This window comes from Trachinotus anak, unplaced genomic scaffold (assembly GCF_046630095.1).
Source record: "Trachinotus anak isolate AG129_WGS33_773 ecotype Australia unplaced genomic scaffold, CSIRO_AGI_Tana_v1 ptg000024l, whole genome shotgun sequence".
Taxonomy (NCBI): Eukaryota; Metazoa; Chordata; class Actinopteri; order Carangiformes; family Carangidae; genus Trachinotus; species Trachinotus anak.
Genome location: NW_027273875.1, coordinates 6,019,207 through 6,036,673, shown reverse-complemented (window position 1 = coordinate 6,036,673; position 17,467 = coordinate 6,019,207). Strand labels below are relative to the sequence as shown.

The 17,467-nt window shown below is 39.9% G+C and overlaps 1 protein-coding gene across 3 annotated transcripts in view; it reads left to right on the top strand.

Annotated features, from left to right (window-relative positions):
* The first annotated feature begins 519 nt into the window (after positions 1–519).
* Positions 520–17,467, top strand: part of LOC139607665 (neurexin-2-like) — a 108,421-nt gene continuing 91,473 nt past the window's right edge. For all 3 annotated transcript variants that reach the window (XM_071460742.1, XM_071460743.1, XM_071460741.1), the window contains exon 1: positions 520–1,025. The gene's annotated coding sequence lies outside the window, so the exon portion shown is untranslated. The remainder of the gene's footprint in view (positions 1,026–17,467) is intronic.

The following is a 17,467-nucleotide window of genomic DNA, read 5'->3' as shown; positions in this document are numbered from 1 at the left end:
TTTTGTTGAACTTGAAACAAAATGTAAATCATTTCCCTAAAGCACTGAGAGCCTTCCCTGGTAAAATTCTTAATAGACAAACTGAATATGGTAGGCCACTGCGACTTTAGGAATTATGTATCTTTGTTGTGAAGCTCTACATCATGAGGATATACCTTGTGGAACTGGTAAAAATTTCAATGAAAACTGAGCAGGTTAAAATTTGAATTTCAACCTGTATGAGTTCAGTTAAAATCCCACTGTTCAGTGGAAGCAGAGGAATATATTTTTATGAGTCACTGAAGAATAATAGCTGGATTTGGTCAAGGTTTTTAACAACATCCCAGCAGCTGGTGAACCTTGCCTTGTGCCTTGCTCAAGGACACTTCAGCAGCATGAAGAGAGGTGGGGATGGGGGCTTGAAGCTCACTCAACCTTCTGCTGCTGTGAAATGAGCTGCTGCTCATGTGGAGATGTTGTCTCCTAATATGATACATAGGATGGAAATTAAAACTGTACCTGCTTGACTGGCCTATCACAGGTTAGTGGTTAAGCTCCGATTAATCCTCCATGGCAACGCTGCTGTAAGTTTGATGGGGAGCAGGATTGGTCAACAGCAGCTGACCGCGCCCTCAACCCATATAAGCTACCTACCAAACTATTACCATCAAGTGTCGGGGGAATGACGGCTCTGCTGCTGCTGCTGCCGCCGCCGCTGCCGCTGCCGCCGCTGCTGCTGCTGCTTTCTGTGCGGCGGGGGAGAGAGAGCATCTTTGTCTGTACGGAGGGGCTGTGGGCTTCCCTGTCAGCCTGCCTCCATCGACACAGCAACATCTAAAGATACGAAGACTATTCTTTCTGAAGGCAAAGGTCGCGCAATCATCTACCGCATTCATCTCTGCTCGGTTTTTTTGTTTTGGTTTTTTTTTTTTTTTTTTAGGATTTTCTCTCTCTCTCTCTCTCTCTCTTTTCCGCTTGTGTTTGCCTGGCTGGAATAATCAAACCCCTCGCCGTGTCCATGTGTCGGATCGCTGGATGATGCACAGGTAAATGACACCGCACACCTCCTACACAGAAACGACCTTATGGAAGGCGGTAATTAGCTTTACAGCGTGCTGCAGCACCAAGCAAGATAAGCCGTGTTGGATCTGTGTGTATGTGTGTTTTTCAATGTCAGTGGTCCGGAATTGTTTGTTTTCCCATTCGGGGATGTTGAGCTGCTGCTCACCAATTATTGACACTTCTCTTGAGGTGTGTTTTGGAGATGTCACTTAATGTAGCCAGAGATGATCAGATTTCAAACCCACCTTCTTTGTTACCGGTATTTACAGTCAGTTGAGGTGGGTGGAGGAGAGGTATGCTTTCCAAATTCAACACGGTTGCGGATGAGGTCGCTTAATTGCGTGCCGGAAGACATGCCCTGTGGTTGGGCTACAGCAGTGGTGGCTTTTCCTTTGAATAAAGGCTGCAGCCCCGGCGGAAATATGGAAACGAGCTACATAACCTATTGTTAGTATTGTTTGATGTCACCAGATGCCACATGCCGTGCTGGGTTGGTTATGTATATATACTGTGTGTGTGTGTGTATATATATATATATATATATATATATATATATATATGTATTGTGTGTGTGTGTGTGTGTGTGTGTGTGTGTGTATATGTATACATACACACGCACACACACACACACACACACACACACACACCTATATGTATGTATTTATAGATATATAAAAGTGAAGTTAAGGTGGTGTTTGAGTCATGCAGCATTCAGGGCCCTTGTCTCTGAGATGCTCGAGGTAGCATATTTATTATTGAGAGGGATTTCATGTTCTGTGCCAAAGGACTGGCCGGTTAGAAGGAAGGAGAGAGACAGACAGGGAGGAAAACAGGAGTTGAGTCAAGAATCTGCCACATCATCTGCAACAAAGGCCGCTTCCCTGTCAGCTCTAAACATTAACAGTGGAAAGTTGTGAGCTGGAAAGAAAAGGTTTCGTACCTGTGTGATGAGATAATTTTTCTTAAAACCTGCAGCTCAAGTCCCCACGCCCCCACAGGAGGCTACTGCTGCCTCCGTACAGCAGATGATATGGCACCAGGTCAGTACGGTTGACCACTGAGGAGGTGGTGTGGTTCAAATTAGCAGAGCGTTGGGCTTAAAAATACAAAATGTCAGAAAAAATAAATAAATAAAAATTTAAGGTAATCCTCCACACTAATTTACAGCACTGCATATTACAGGCTAAGTGGCTGAATGTGAGTGAACACTGAGAGGCAGTTTACTTAATCATTGTCTATTGTTCTTTGGATTGCATGAATTTGTGTAGTGTGGAATTTCAGTATCATAATTTCATTCCACAATGTGTATGTTTTATTTTATGACTGACTTCAGAGTTATTACGTGAAATGGCAAGGTCTAGGAGCCCAGAGCCACAATGATTTTATTAATTTATCACAAAAAAGAAGAGGTGAGGTGCCCAAGATTCAGAGCACAGCTTACATATATGCTGCTGCAAGCCTATTTGCTTTGCAAATTCGACTCCCAACAGTAAGACAACACCATTTGTTGCTGAGTTTTCTGAGTAGAGAAACTGAAATCTACGTATTCACAGAACAGCACTACTGGCTCAGATTTCCAGTTCAGTTGAATTGGTTGATCACCTCTGTTTGGCTGTTGCACGCTATCTTTCAGCACCTCAGTTGTGGACAGCACACAAGTGTTGAGTCTCAGATCCGTTGCAAGTTCTCTCATTAACACTTGCTGTTTGGCTCCACTCTTAAATCCCTACTGGTTGAGCTGACAGACTCATTTAAATGCTATTGCTTTCTTTAGTAAGCCACTTGGTTTCCTAAATGAGAGCCACACTGACAACGTGGAAGTCTTGGCTTGCAGTGTTCCAAACATGAACAATGAACTAATGCAATGCTGAGTATGAGTTTTTGTGCATATAGTGTTGTTGTTATGGTGATATTTTTAGACAGTAATACAACAACAGGGTGTGTCACAGTCACGGGATTTTTTGCTTTCTATTTGTTATACTGCATTTTATTTTCTCTTGGCCATGCTCCATTTATATTTGCAGCTCAGTACAATTTTCATGTTTATTTTTTCCTCTTATCAGCTCTATTTTGAAAAAGGATATGCTGTTGCCAAGATTTTACTCACCACTCAGTATTTTTGGTGCCTTCAGTGCCATCTTTACCACTCTTGTGTTGCTATGATCTGACTCATAAGACATCTGTCTCTGTCGCCACTTCCAATGAGATTTAAGGGTTTGGGTGGCGTTAGCAATTTAAAAAAAGAAAATGGTGTCAGTGCTGCTACAACAGCTAACCTAATACAACTCGTGATAAAACTGAAAATAATATTATGGCCCTTAATAGAATTAAGCTGCATGGTACATAATGCTACTCAATATTTGAACTTCTTTATGCCATTGTCTCTTAAAGCTGCACTTATACGACTGTTACATCAGCATGGCAGCTGATGAGTATGAAAAGGAGCTAATGTTTGGAGTAAAGCTATCTCACACAAAGAACCAGCCAATATGCGAAGAGAGATGGATGACTGGATGACATGAAGGAGGAGACTGCCTGAAACAACGACAGGGCAGAGTTGACATGGTGTGTGCGTGTAGCCTATGTGTGTCACAGCTCAATGGCTTCAGCGTGCGTACTGAGGAAGTGGAAGGTTACAGATATTGTGTGGCATTGCGAATCGTGTCGCTTCCTCTCTATCATACCCCATCAAGGTCATATCCACAGACTGAAAGTGGTGGCCCTGGCCTTTTCCACTCCTGGCTCTGGCAGAGGAATGGGGCCCGCGGACCACTGCTGCTTCTAATCAGGGCTGACGCGTGACTCAGTTGCATGCCAGCTGCACAGCCAAACAGGGATTATGTCCCTGGATGGTGAAGACAAAAAAAAAAAAAAGGTCACTGTTGAGATCTTTGTCTCTCTACACCTTTGGCGAGTTTGGGATATTTAATTATTCGTGAGTTATCTCTGATGAACTTTGCTCAAGACGAAAGTAGACAAAATACTTAAATAAATGAAATCCTGCACACAATACAAAAGCATAGCCTATAGCTGGGAGCATTATAGTCAGAGTCGTCACAGCAGCAGTGCGCTGTTGGTTAAGTTCGAATTTGGGTCATTGTGCCACTTGTTTTTAAGAGCAACTACAAGGTGTTAGTGCAGTAATAAAGTAGAGATTAGAAAATCTATACATATATACATATGTGTACAGTGGAAACTGATTTGGGAAGCTTGATTGTTATTGTTATATATCTGTGAAATAATAGTCAGTGAAATTGACAGTTATTTTCACCACAGGTGGTACAGTAGGTAAAATTGGAATGGCAGATAGTCTATAATTTTGTGTAAATAGAATGCTACTCAGGATCCAGCAAAAGGTTGGTGCACTGGACCCTGTCTTACTGGGAGAGGCGGTGACAAAAATGTTTTTTTTTAAAAGCTCAGCTGTGATTCATTAAATATGTGCATGACAAAAATCTACCAGATCAAATTTTGGCTTAAGACAATGCAGCCATTTTGAAGAATGGATGAGGTTTCTTTTGTATTCCACTCGTGCTGTGAGCTCCTATGCATTATTTAGGAACAGTACAGTATCACTCAATTTGAAATATCCTGTATGTTATTTCAGGGCAAGGACAACTCAGGAAGTAGACTGAGGAAAACACAAACCTTTGAAATGATCAGTTATGAAGTCAAGACCTGGCTCACATATGAAACCGTGGAAAGCACCAGCTGCCAATGTTACTAATGATAAAAGCACATTTGGGTACAGCAGAAACACCCTGTAGGGCCAACACCGCTTTAGTCACTGGGGGCCTCCTATGGTTGACACCACGGTCTCCAATCAGCCTCTGGTCTTGATTAAGAGGCTAATGCAGACCAGTAAGAAACACGAAGAATTGCACAGTTGTGTTAATTCAACCAAAATAGCATACCGAATAATGAGCTCTTAGAGTGCAGATAAAAGCCCCTGGAGGTGATATTTATAATAAGCATTCACTATTAAACTTAAGATACATGACCCAGTAGCTACAGGAAACAGGTTTGACTTTCTGTTCCATTCAGGTGCCTTTTCCACATTCAGAAGTGTTGCATTACATTGCAAATGTAAGTATTTCAGCTCATCTATCGTTGTTACTGTGTGACAGCATGAGAAAAGGAAGCAGAAACTGCACTGTTAACCGAAATGTGCCCAGGCAGCATAATCAGTGCCCTTAGAGATATAAAACACAATATCACCCTGTCAGGATATACATTATGCAGTTACAGTGCTTAGAAGACAGCAACGCAACAAGGCTCAAATCTACTACACAGCACTGATATGGAGAATCTAGAGGTGGTAAAGAATAACAACTACTCTGTGTGCTCTAGTTTCTGTATCATTTTGAATCTGCTTTTCACTTCAATACAAGTACAGCTGGGTTACCTATAGACACTGTGTGGCATTGTGGTTGTTATACATGATAAACTGTATGTATCTTTTCCTCAGCCCAAAAGCTAGATAACAATGAAGTTGCCCATACTGGCGAGTTTATATCATCACATTACTGTATTTTGATATACTTTACCACAATATGAAAGTGTTTGATCAAGAATACTGTGATATTTAGGTTTGTCAAGTTTCATATTGGTTTTTACCATCCCCGAAAATGCAAATAATACTTCTGTAATAAATGTCAGCAACGACAGACAGGATCAATATTGCATTATTCATGATAGCACTACAATGAGCTTCCCTTACAGTACATCGGTGTCACCTTTAATGCCAGTTTCTTCTGCTAAAACACCCATGACATGAGGAAGGTCAAACATTCAACCTTGGCAGACTGTCAGCGTTATAATACCCTTTATCTACATCACTTCATCAGCCCTGAACATTGAAACGTTGAACATAACGTAACGTTGAAATTAAAAAAAAAAACAAAGTCCCGACTACAGTTTGGCCAGTTGAAACGTTTTGATTGAACTTGCATCAGATCTGTTACCAGAGACTTCTGACGAGGCTGCTGAAGTCTTACACTATCTTAGTTGCAGATCGCTCAATGAATCTTTCTCTTTCATTCCAGACGTTACTCTCAATGGCACAGGCATTCATCTCTTTTGAAGAAATATTCGCAGGACTCTCACATGGGAGGCATGTGAGAGTGCTTGATGAAAGGTAGCTTGTGTGCAGGGAAAAAGAACAAAAAAAACAAAAAAAAACAAACACCTGGTCAACCATTGTAGATTGCATTATAAGAGTTGAGGTTAAAAGAGCAGAGTCCTGGGAGCTTTCTTTTTTCCCCGTCCGTATCACGTCACATTACGGCGGATGGCAGATTTACGTGGATGCAATTGATCAGTGAGTGGCATATCAGGCTGGGCGTGAATCAAGAGATTTTTAGCAGCTGCCTGGCCGTCCATCCATCACGCTGATCTCTGCTGTGCCTGAACTGGGCCCTGTCACACTTAGATGGCCAACTGACTGCAGCATGGGGGATGGTGTGGTAAACATTGGGACAGTCATTTATTTCAATTCACTCTGTGTCTGCAAGCGTCTCTCATGGGGAACAGACTCATGCTAATTCGTTATAGTGTGCATAGGAAATCTCATCTAATGCTGCATTGCAAAATCAATCTTATCCTTGCCCGAGGCGGCTTCATCTATAAAGGCGTTTGTCTCGTGTGTCCTACCTGTGTGAGGAGGCTCCATGCCGTATCAATGTCAGCATTCATTGGGTCTTAGTGGAGCTGTCTGATCCTGGCCAAGAAGCTGTTACCCAAGATTAACCCAGGCTGTTCTGTTGCATAGCTGCTGAAGAGCCGACGTGTGCGTGTGTTTGTGCTTGTGTGTGTCTCTGTGCGTGTGTGAAAAGAAAAGAATCAGAGAGTAGGATGCTTGCTCGCTAGCTTTCTCCCACTCTCCGTTTTTGTCTGGTGGCATCCTCCTCAGGATGAAATGTGACAGCACTGGATGATCTAATCATGGATGTCATAGCATAACTGCTTATTAACTGAGATTTCAAGGGCAAACATTTCCATCATTAGTAAGATACTGTATAAATGGGCGAGCTGTATGAGGAGGTGCAGTGCTGAATGATGGCTCCTGGTACTGTCACTGAAGCACAGGAGGGACTAGTTGTCTTACATTTTTTCTTTGTCTTTATGAGGAGCTAATTTATAGAGCGCTCATTGATACATAGTGATGGGCGAAATCTCATTGATACATAGTGAAGGACGAAATCTCAGCGGCAATTTAAGTCTTCCTTGAGAGTTGAGAGGGAAAGAACTGTCATTTATAGTAAAAATCACTTGGGTTCGCTTTCATGATGGTTATGTTATGTTCTGGGGTATTTGCATATCTAGAGTCTTGAAGAGGTACTCTGAAAGATGTGCAAATTTATAAAGTTTCACAGTAACAGAAGGACTTCATTGATCTTCGATATCTGTACTGTAAATGTTAAGTCCCTGACAGTGTATTTTCTCTTCATTGCTTTGGGATCAGTGTATGTTTTGACAGTTTGGGTTTAAGAAAAAAAAAGCATCTTAACCATACAGCTCCTAGAGTGAGTGTGTGTGTGTGTGTGTGTGTGTGTGTGTGTGTGTGTGTGTGTGTGTGTGTGTGTCTAGTTGCCTGAGTTATTCTTTTAGAAATTCCAGGGATCTCCCAACAGTGAGCTACAGCACACCGGTTAATAAATGCTGTCAATATCATTTTCTGATAGTTGTGGTTGTTTGCTTACTTGTAACTCTTAAAAACCATCTATAAAGAAGAATAGGCTATAATTATTTTTTTTATAATCATTGATAGAAATTCACTGTGCTGTACTTTTTGGCTTTATAGAAATTAGAGTTGGTAATCCGACTGAAAGAAAATTAATTGACAACTATTTTGATCATCTGAAAAAATAAATAATAATTTATGTAATTTTTCAAACATGGTAGACGCCTACAACTAGATAGTTGCAGGTTTGCAGAAATTTGCTCATGCATGCTCATGGATTTTTGGATTGTTGGTCAGAAAATAACAAGATATTTGATGATAGTGATGGGATTTTTCTTTTTTTTTTTTTCCTTTTATAGACCAAACAATTAATGGATTAACTGAAACATAATTGGCAGATTAATCAATAATGAGTTTTATTAGCTGGTGTGGGATGAGCATGATGGCCCCCATGTGGTTGCTAGAGAAGCTGTATGCTTTCAATAATACAATAAGGGAGGAAATGTATAAGTGACCAGTGGACTTTTTTCATTAAGACACAGCTTTCACAAAGAGGACCAACCATGAACATTAGGTTGCATTCAGACAGACTATACTCTGCATGAGAAAAATATAGCCCTCTCATTCATTTGAATGAGATCAGTCTGGCAACATTGCTGTAACGTGGGGCTGATTTTGGTCTGAGCACCCACTTAGACAGGAGGTGTTTTTGTACAATGTCAGCACAGCAAGATGTGACTGTATCATTAGAATATCAAATGCATTCATGAGGCTAAAGGATTTTCCCACTCATTCCTACTTTGGCTTACCTGTGTGAGATTGACAGCCTCTGACTAAATGGCGCTCCACACCATCCTCTGCTTGTCCACACACATCACTCATGTCATTATGTGCTGAAACAGGGTAGAGTGGGTGGCAAGCAGAGTCTTTTCATTCAGTGTTTTCAAAAAAATATAGCTAAGACATTTAGCTCTGTTCAGTGACGATCATGTTCTGTATGTAATCTTTTTTTCCCCAAGCACTGAAGTATGGGAGAATAAATCTAATGTTGAGAGAAGATATGCCACTGCTAAATTCTGTCTAATGGTGTTTGGTAGACTTTGTGTATTAGCTGACACCCTGATAGCCACGACCCAGCCTCCACCCCTGAGTGTGATAAGGGTGGTGGTCTGATAGTGCTGGATTGGATGGAGATGGTAATTACAGCAGGTTCATTTTGCAGCGTGCAAACATATGAGCTGGATGATGCCTGCTGTCTTCTCATTTAAATTTTTTATTTTTTTTTTCTTCCTTTTTTGCTGTGGGAACACAACCAAATTGCATCTCTGAGGAAAGCATTTCAAATGGTATTACACTTATAGCTATATAGCAAGCAGATGTGCATGCATTTTATCCTTTCTTACGCCTACAGTACATTTACATTTACTTAATGAGTGTACTGTGCACAGTACTATGTTTATGCTTGTAGCTAGTATTACGTAGTTAGCCACCTAATTACCTGGCTTGCTGGTTTGTGAAAATGTCAGCTGTTACAGCGCCCTGTGCCACTGAGAAAATGGAAACTCCTGTTCTGTTGACATGCACTCACTATATGGCCAGTATACTTTTCCAACCAGTAGACAGACACTTTAAATTGGTTGTTCGGGTTCAGCTCGAGTGTAGTTCAAGCTGGAGCTCCATATCTGCTCTTATTTATCACACTTAAATGTACGGGTGCAGTGAGAACACAGTTTTTCTTTGTGTGTCTGTGTCTGTAAGAGCTCTTCCAGCAAGACAAATTGGCAGTTTATGAAGTAAAAATAATAGGCACACACACCACCAGCAAGACCATTTCAACTAATGTTATAAACTAAATAAAATAAATAAAAAGCGAGTGCTATGTGTGATTGTTGAAAAATTTACAATTAAAATCCATATTTTCAAACAGCTTCTTTCATGTCACTGATAAAAACAGTGTTCAGCACAGTGTGAAGAGAGCGCAGGTACAAACATCTCATTTTCAGCACTACAGATGTTGGAAGGGTTATACATCACTCTGTAAATTATACAACATATAAATCATCGGGATAACAGTAGATGGAGAGATACGAGTTAATGGTCAAGAAGAAAGATCAAGTGGATGATGAGGATGACGATGATGATGATAATGATGGCTGTTTTGATGACGAAGACTATGTATATGCCTGATGGCGGGGGGTCACGATTCTGCTGATGCAGATGTTGATGAGGGCGGTGATTATATCGCTTAAGCTTGCAGCTGAAGCAAAAAGCCACAAATGCAAAACATCTGTGAAAATCATGTGCAGAGAAAATCACAATTAAATGCAAATCTTTATAGCTGGGTAAGATTTATATTATAACTGTGCCACTATGACACTATGATGATAATTAGTGACCAATGCCAAAATGATATATTTCTCAATACCTTCATTTGAGGAATAACATGTTTTTCTACAAAATACTTTTAATTTAATAAGATAGGCTAAGGTCTTAGTGCAGTATTATTAAAGGCAAAGTAAGCCTGGCCCTGTCCAGAGGAGTTCACCTAGGAGCACCTCTGATGCTCACTAACTGACACATTGTGTTGAAGTGTGATAATGACAAATTGATTTTTACAGGGGATTATGTGCCAGAGTATTGGTTGGTCCTGACTAGTTGTCTGGCAACCAGTGGAGACTCCAGGTCCTGACCAATAAATAGTCAATTTCCCCTTCTTTATATTAACTTAGCTGGCTTCATATTTATTGTACAGACCTGAGAGTCTTCTCTAAATCCCTGCAAGAAAACAAAATGTCTGACCTTTCCCGTAAATGTTGTTTTAACACAAGCAGCTATACAAGAGCTTTCAGGCAATAAAATACCTCTCTAAAATGAAACGTAGATCAGGAGTGTCTGCCAACTTTCAATACTCAACAATTCTAAGGTTCAATATCAAGCCTTAAAATTCTCAATATCTGAAAACTATTAGACCGCATCATTCATGTGTGAAGAATAATTGAATGGAAACTGAGGAGAAACCCATGCCATTGGTCATGAGGCAAGATCCCCCCAGGGGAGCACCTTTTTTCTTTTCCTTCAACATTATAATAACATCTGTTGTGTGTCTTCACACCACACAGTGTATCAGCTGTTCCAATTCTTTCTTGCCCTGGTGATGTCAATATTCCCCAACCACCTTATTTCCAGAATAATTGGAGAATAAAGAAAAAGTCAACATGTTGACTCTTAGTCCTGTGAATTCCTTACTCACATAGTAATACAGAAACCAGTAAGCCAGCTCCTTCACCCTACCCACCTCTCTGCAAAAAAATAAATACTGAATGTCATCTATGAGTAAAGTTTCAAGTCTCACTTCAGCCAGTGTAGATGAGTGCATGCCCATCATAAAAGATTGAGTTATTCCAATGAAGATGCCTCCAAAAAAAGACTGAGGACTGAAGAAGAAGAAGAAGGAATCAAATGTAAGATTCATAAAGCAGAAGAGAAGAAAAGAGGGTGTTGTTTGCAACATGACACATTTGAAGTTAGGACACTGTCATGCACTGTGGAAAATATGGAGTCTCACTGCATTCACTGAGAGCCTGGAACTACAACAGGGATGCCCACAGGAAGCATGAAACAACATCAGTATGTTCCAATTACGACTTCTGCCAAACAATCGTGCTTTCCTACATGTCAGGGGAAAGACGGGTAGCCTTTACTAAGTGAATCACGGTATACAAGAAGACAACGGGCGAGGTGAGAGTGCGAAGAGAAAAAGCATCACCTTTGTGTGTCATGCGTGAGCTGTTTGGAGGGAAAGTGTATCATCAGGGCTCCAAATTAAAAGCTGGCATTTACATGTGTTGGAAAACGATCTCCCCCTGAGCGTGTGACCATGAAATATGTGTATAAATATGCTTATTAGCTCTCCTGGTGATAGTTAGGTGAGAAGATTGATAACACTATAATGTGTGTATGAAATATGAAGCTGCATTTGTTAGCATAAAGACTGGGAGCAAGGGGAAAGAGCAAGCCTTGCTCTGTCCACCATCAAAGGAGGACAATGCAAATAATGTCCACTAAGTTATGAGGGTGAAAAGACAATAGACAAATGTTATTAAGTACAAAAACTTAAACCCAGACTAAAATAATAGTGACAGAATATCCTTCACATAACATATCATTTGGTGGATGCTGTTATCTAACAATGCCACACATTTTTGTCATCTCCCATTACATTTGATTGCAATTTTGCATTATCTAACTCATCATCTTCCTCTTCAGCCTTAAAAGACGCACTTTCTAAAATGTTTAGGATTCAATCTGTGTTTTAAACAAACCACCAAATGAGCACACAAATACTTTGCGACAGCTGACTTTTACAGTAAAAAGATGTGGACTTCTCTACAGATCTCCGAACGTGTAAATGTTAGAGAAAAGAAAAGGAAAGAAATGGGTCAGCAAACACCACCCTTGTCAAAATCTCGCTTGGAATGAACCACAAATAACCTGGACTGACTTTTGTAAACAAATATTGCAAATTACTTTTAAACTGACCTTAAACTGACGGCCCCCTTTTTTTTTTTTAACAGGAGAGTCTCAGTTCCCCACAGCTTCATGGCTTCTCCCTCCTTAGACTCACTTTCAGTAGATCATACAAGGGGAATAGTTCAACAAAATTATCTGCAGAGTAGCTTGCGATGGATGTTGTGTCCTCCAAACATTTTTTAGCTCTGTTTTGAGAAATCTTTGGAATGAGACAGCCTGGTGTATCTGTTATGTCGTATTCTGCCTTTGAAACACGGACTCAAAAAGAGGAGATGGGACACAGCTTGTAATACTGTAACAGACAGATCAGTCAAATGAATTCAATCAGTATTGTGCGGATGAGACTAGATGCTAGATGTAATTAACACAAAATAAATCACAGCTCCTTACACATGTGCATAGAAGACATTATAACGCATTAGACACAAAAACACATTATAAAATTAACAATTATGTGTAATGAGATTTGCCTCGTGATGCTTAATGGTGGAATGCAGTTCATTGCATTGCATTTGATATACATCTTGCATAATTCTGCCATATTGTGACACTTATTGATGGTGGAAAACATGCTTTTCTATAGTAGAGATAGAGATTTCAGCCATATCACCCAGCCCAGTTATGATAACATCACTTCAGTTGTGATTCTGGTACTTTTTACTTTTGCATCACTCATAGGCTATATTTCTTAGGTAAATAAAAAGTTGAATGGCTTCAATACCAGTTTTATGTTAAAGAAAACTCTTCTTCCAGACTGCTACAGATTCACAGAGGAGTTGCTGGCATGGCGAACACAGACAGAATTTATTCCAACCCAAAACCCAGCAACAACAGCTCACTGAGGCTGCTTTTATAGGCGCCTAGTAAACAGTGTAAGAAGCTTCAGCTGGGCCAGACTGAGGTAGCAGCTTGTTAGAGTGATCCCACACAGCTGAGCAGCCTTCTGTGGCTTCGTCCTGCGTGCTGCAGGGTGGAGGGCGGGTGCTGTCCTTGTAACTTTGCTCTGGGTCCCCAGGCAGTATCAGTGCATGAGTGACAACCCCCTGCTGCCTTTTCCTTGCTTATATTTGCATGCATATCCTATTTATATGCCGTACTTTCAACGCAGCAGAATTTATGCTGAACTTTTTTTCAACTGACCAGAGGCCCATTGAGCTTATAAATGTTAAATAGATGTATTATTGCCCCCCCCCAAAAAAAAAAAAATGGATTCTTATGTTTATATTGTTAGTGCCTAGTGTACACTTATTTTGTATCCTCATAAATTTGTATTATTATACACGCATTAGTGAAGGCAGTTTGAAATGTAAATATGTAGTGTAGGTGATATTTTGATAATAATTGCTATAACCATCATATGATCGGCTGATTATTTTCTCATTTTGTCTCTAAAATATCAGAAAACTGTGAAAAAATAACCATCACTGTTTCCTAAAGCCCAAGGTGTCGTTTCCAAATTGCTTGTTTCACCAGGTCAAAGAAAAGATATTCAGTTCATTATTATCAAAATAGTTGCTGATTAATTTTCTATCTGGCGACTAATTGATTAAGTGACTCATCGTTGCAGCTCCTTCAGAATTATTTTTAACTCGGCTCAGGCTGCTATATTTCTTCTTATGCTTCTTATCATGGAGTCATGTGCAAACTTGTGTTGGTTGTGTGACTTGGTGTGATGACACATATGGTTTTGTAGAGCCACAATAAGGTGGAGAAGAGTTATCTATCTATCTGTCTATCTGTCTGTCTGTCTGTCTGTCTGTCTGTCTGTCTGTCTATCTAGCTATCTATCTATCTATCTATCTATCTATCTGTCTGTCTGTCTGTCTGTCTGTCTGTCTGTTTGTCTATCTGTCAGTATTATCTGCTCAGGGTGTGAACCACTGGCTTTGAACTGATTTGATTTAGTGGTTAGGTTGCACTTTTATTGCTTAACTTGTGTTTCCATAAGATAAACAAGTACAATCAAACACGAAGAAAAATAATACTCTGTCAGTTTGAAAGGTGGCTGAAAAGATTATTAGCATTCTTGAAAAGTCTGAGCTATGCAAATCTTTAATAAAACAGACAGTTTTTCTTTTGGAAGCCAAAATGCTGACATGCAGTGGACTTGGTGGGGCATTGAAAATCTCCTGGTCATTCTCTTTGTCTGCTATGCATCAGTAGTTCATAGTGTGCTGACCCAGATTGTCTCCTGTTGTCCCTCTGGAGGAGAACAAACTGAAGACACCCAAGTGATTACAGAGTTACTCAACTACATTCATGAAAACGAACATTAGGTCTGGTTTTTTAAAGATTCATGACTAACTACATGCCTTTGTACTTGATGTCTGTCCATTAAGGATAATGGGTAAAACTATTTTTCCCCTGTTGGGAGGAGAAGCTTTATATACTGTCTCCTGGAGAGCCCTGATTAAATATGAAAAAGTAAATGAACACTGCAGATTTGGAGGCACGATAACATTTTGTAACCAGAAGTAACAGCTAACCTGTCTACTCTCAGTTATCAGCAAATTCTGAATTATTCATGTCCCCACACTTTTGTCCTCTGAAAAAAAGTATGTATGTTTGTGTGTCTCGGATTCATTTGAAGAAATCAATTCCCAGTTACACTCAGTAATTACTAAAACATGCAGATGCATAAATGATTCAATATGAGACAGCAAACAAAGCATAACATTTCTTCTGTCTCTCATCAACTCTACCATTAATGAAAGCCAATACGAAGAAAAAAGATAGAGAAGCAAAAAATTGTAATTAGCGAAAATTTGACTTGTTCCAAGGCAGCAACCATTGTGTGTAACTTCTTTAATCTCTAATCCAAAGTTTGCATCAAAGAAAATGACCCATGGTATATAGGTCAAGCCAGGCTTTGTTCCAAAATTAGATTCCATTTTTAAATTGCTTAATTATTATTATTGCAGTCATTGCTTCTATAATTAATATTAATAATTTACAACTCTTTTCTTGTTTGACATGAAATGCTTTACACCAGACTGCTCCAGTCGTCTGTGATGTCTCATTCAGAAGATACTTGTGCTCTGTATCTTATTTAAATCATTCAAAGGGCCGTGGACTTGAGAAGCATAGAGCAGACACAGTATAATATGAGTGTAAGTATTTCTTCAAACATTGATTAATTTAATATCATTTGATATTTGCCCCTACAGCTCAGTGTGTGCCTCAAAATAAGCCTTATATATAGAGAGAATGGAGACTTTTGCAAGTGCACTGATGAGGCTGTCATGTTCACACTAAATTAAAAAACAACCCAACAGCATGATGTCCTACATTAAACAATATTTTTTACACAGGATCCAATGAATGTTGACTGTGAATGGTGTTTGTGTGTTTCCATATCCAACTGAAAAAAACACCCAACTCATCCAGCTCATTGTTTTTAATGGTTGCAAATAAACCTTGAAGTAAACCTAGTTTATTGACTAATTTAACTAATTTAGCTCAGTTAATATGACGGTACATAAACTCTGCACTCAAACATTAGTCAGTTATTTTATTTGTTGCTTACTCTGGTTTTGCGAAAACAAAAGTAAGTTCATAATGGAAACTTCAGGGGGAAGATCAGATCATTGACATCAAGAATAGAGCTGAGATTCCTATGTCTCAGTAGAAAGCTTTTTCTAAGATCTCAGCAGACTTGTGGCAACAGCTAATATAGTTCTATAAGAAATGCAAGCTTGAGTTGTGTCTTGAGAATAGAGGTTATTTCTGTGCTTGGCACAGACAAATGGAAGCGTATGCACCCACAAATGCTTTGCCAAAAATGCTATAGATAATTCATTAGATATTTGTATCTCACATTGGCAAGTAATATCCCTAGACATGCCCTACTTTGCTTTTAGCATCACTCAGACTGGCTTAAGGTTGAGGGGATAAAAGATTACAGAGGTGTGGTGAGAAGTCATTACTTGCGGCACAACTTTTACTCAATGCACAGACCCATGACAGACCTATGCCTCTAGTAGATTGGGCGTGCATATTGAGTGTGCTTTTCCTTACATTCTCTCCTATAGGTCTAGTTGAATTGCTTTTACTGTCTTCCAGGCTCCATTTAGAGAATGACAGGGTGTTCAACCTCCACGAGTCCTCTAATAGGAAACCTGATGAGTGAAAAGAACAGAGCTAAACAGCGTTAGAACGATAACCATGTGGTGCACTGGAGACAAATGCTGCATTCTTCCACACTGCAACCCTAGAACCTGCATGGGTAAAATGTAGACAGGAGGGAAAACGCTTGCAGTTCATTAAAACATTAAACAGAAGCTGATGCATGCAATAGAGGCTCACAGACTCACACAGCACATTGTTACATGCCATTTAAAAAAAGTTATTTTGTCTCCCAAAGCATAGTAAAGTGCATACAATTGCAATCGTCAGATTTGTGGCAGTAAAGTGAGTTTGTCACTTCATTGAAAGCCCACCTCCTGTTGTAGTCTTTCACCTGTTTATCCAAATGATTCTTCAGGGGAATGCTTTAAGATCTCCACTGTGTTCACTGAAACGTTATGGAGTATTACACAGTGAGCCCTGTTGTTTGGCGTCAGCCATGGATTCAGACAAAAACTCTTCAGCCCCATTCCCTGTGGCGCTGAGTCTGATATCTGCACATGCACAATCAGTAACTGCTGAACTTCTAGCCCATCTGCCTGCCCCTCTGTCCCTCCCCAGTGTAGCAGGTTGACTGTTAGTAGCAGCATCTCCTCCTTGCAGAATCCTCACCACTGCAATGCTAGTCCTAACAGACAGATCCTGAAGATGTTCCACTGAAGAGAATATATTGATTGCGAGCGAAGAAACTTGTATAGTTGAAATTGTATTATGTGGAGAGCCCTTCACTCTCAATTTTCAGTGGCCAGTCCTGAAAGTTCCACATATTTGACTGTAAGTGCTCTGTTTCCCTTTGGGAACAGTACTTACGAGGAGCCACTGTTCCTTGTAGAAGAGCAGTATCTCTTCAGTCATCTTAATCAGTTCCACAGCTTTATAATAAGGAATTTGCCACACAACAAAAATGTTGAATATTAAAGTATGGGGCTTACTGCAACATTTACAACTTGCACATTACCATTTTCAAAAATATGTAAATTTGCATAAACGTAACTCTGTAGCAAACAGTTTAAGTGGTGTGTTTGGCTGAGTCATGTGTGACGTCAATGCAACCTGACACCTCATTTATAGATTAGCTTACCTGATTAG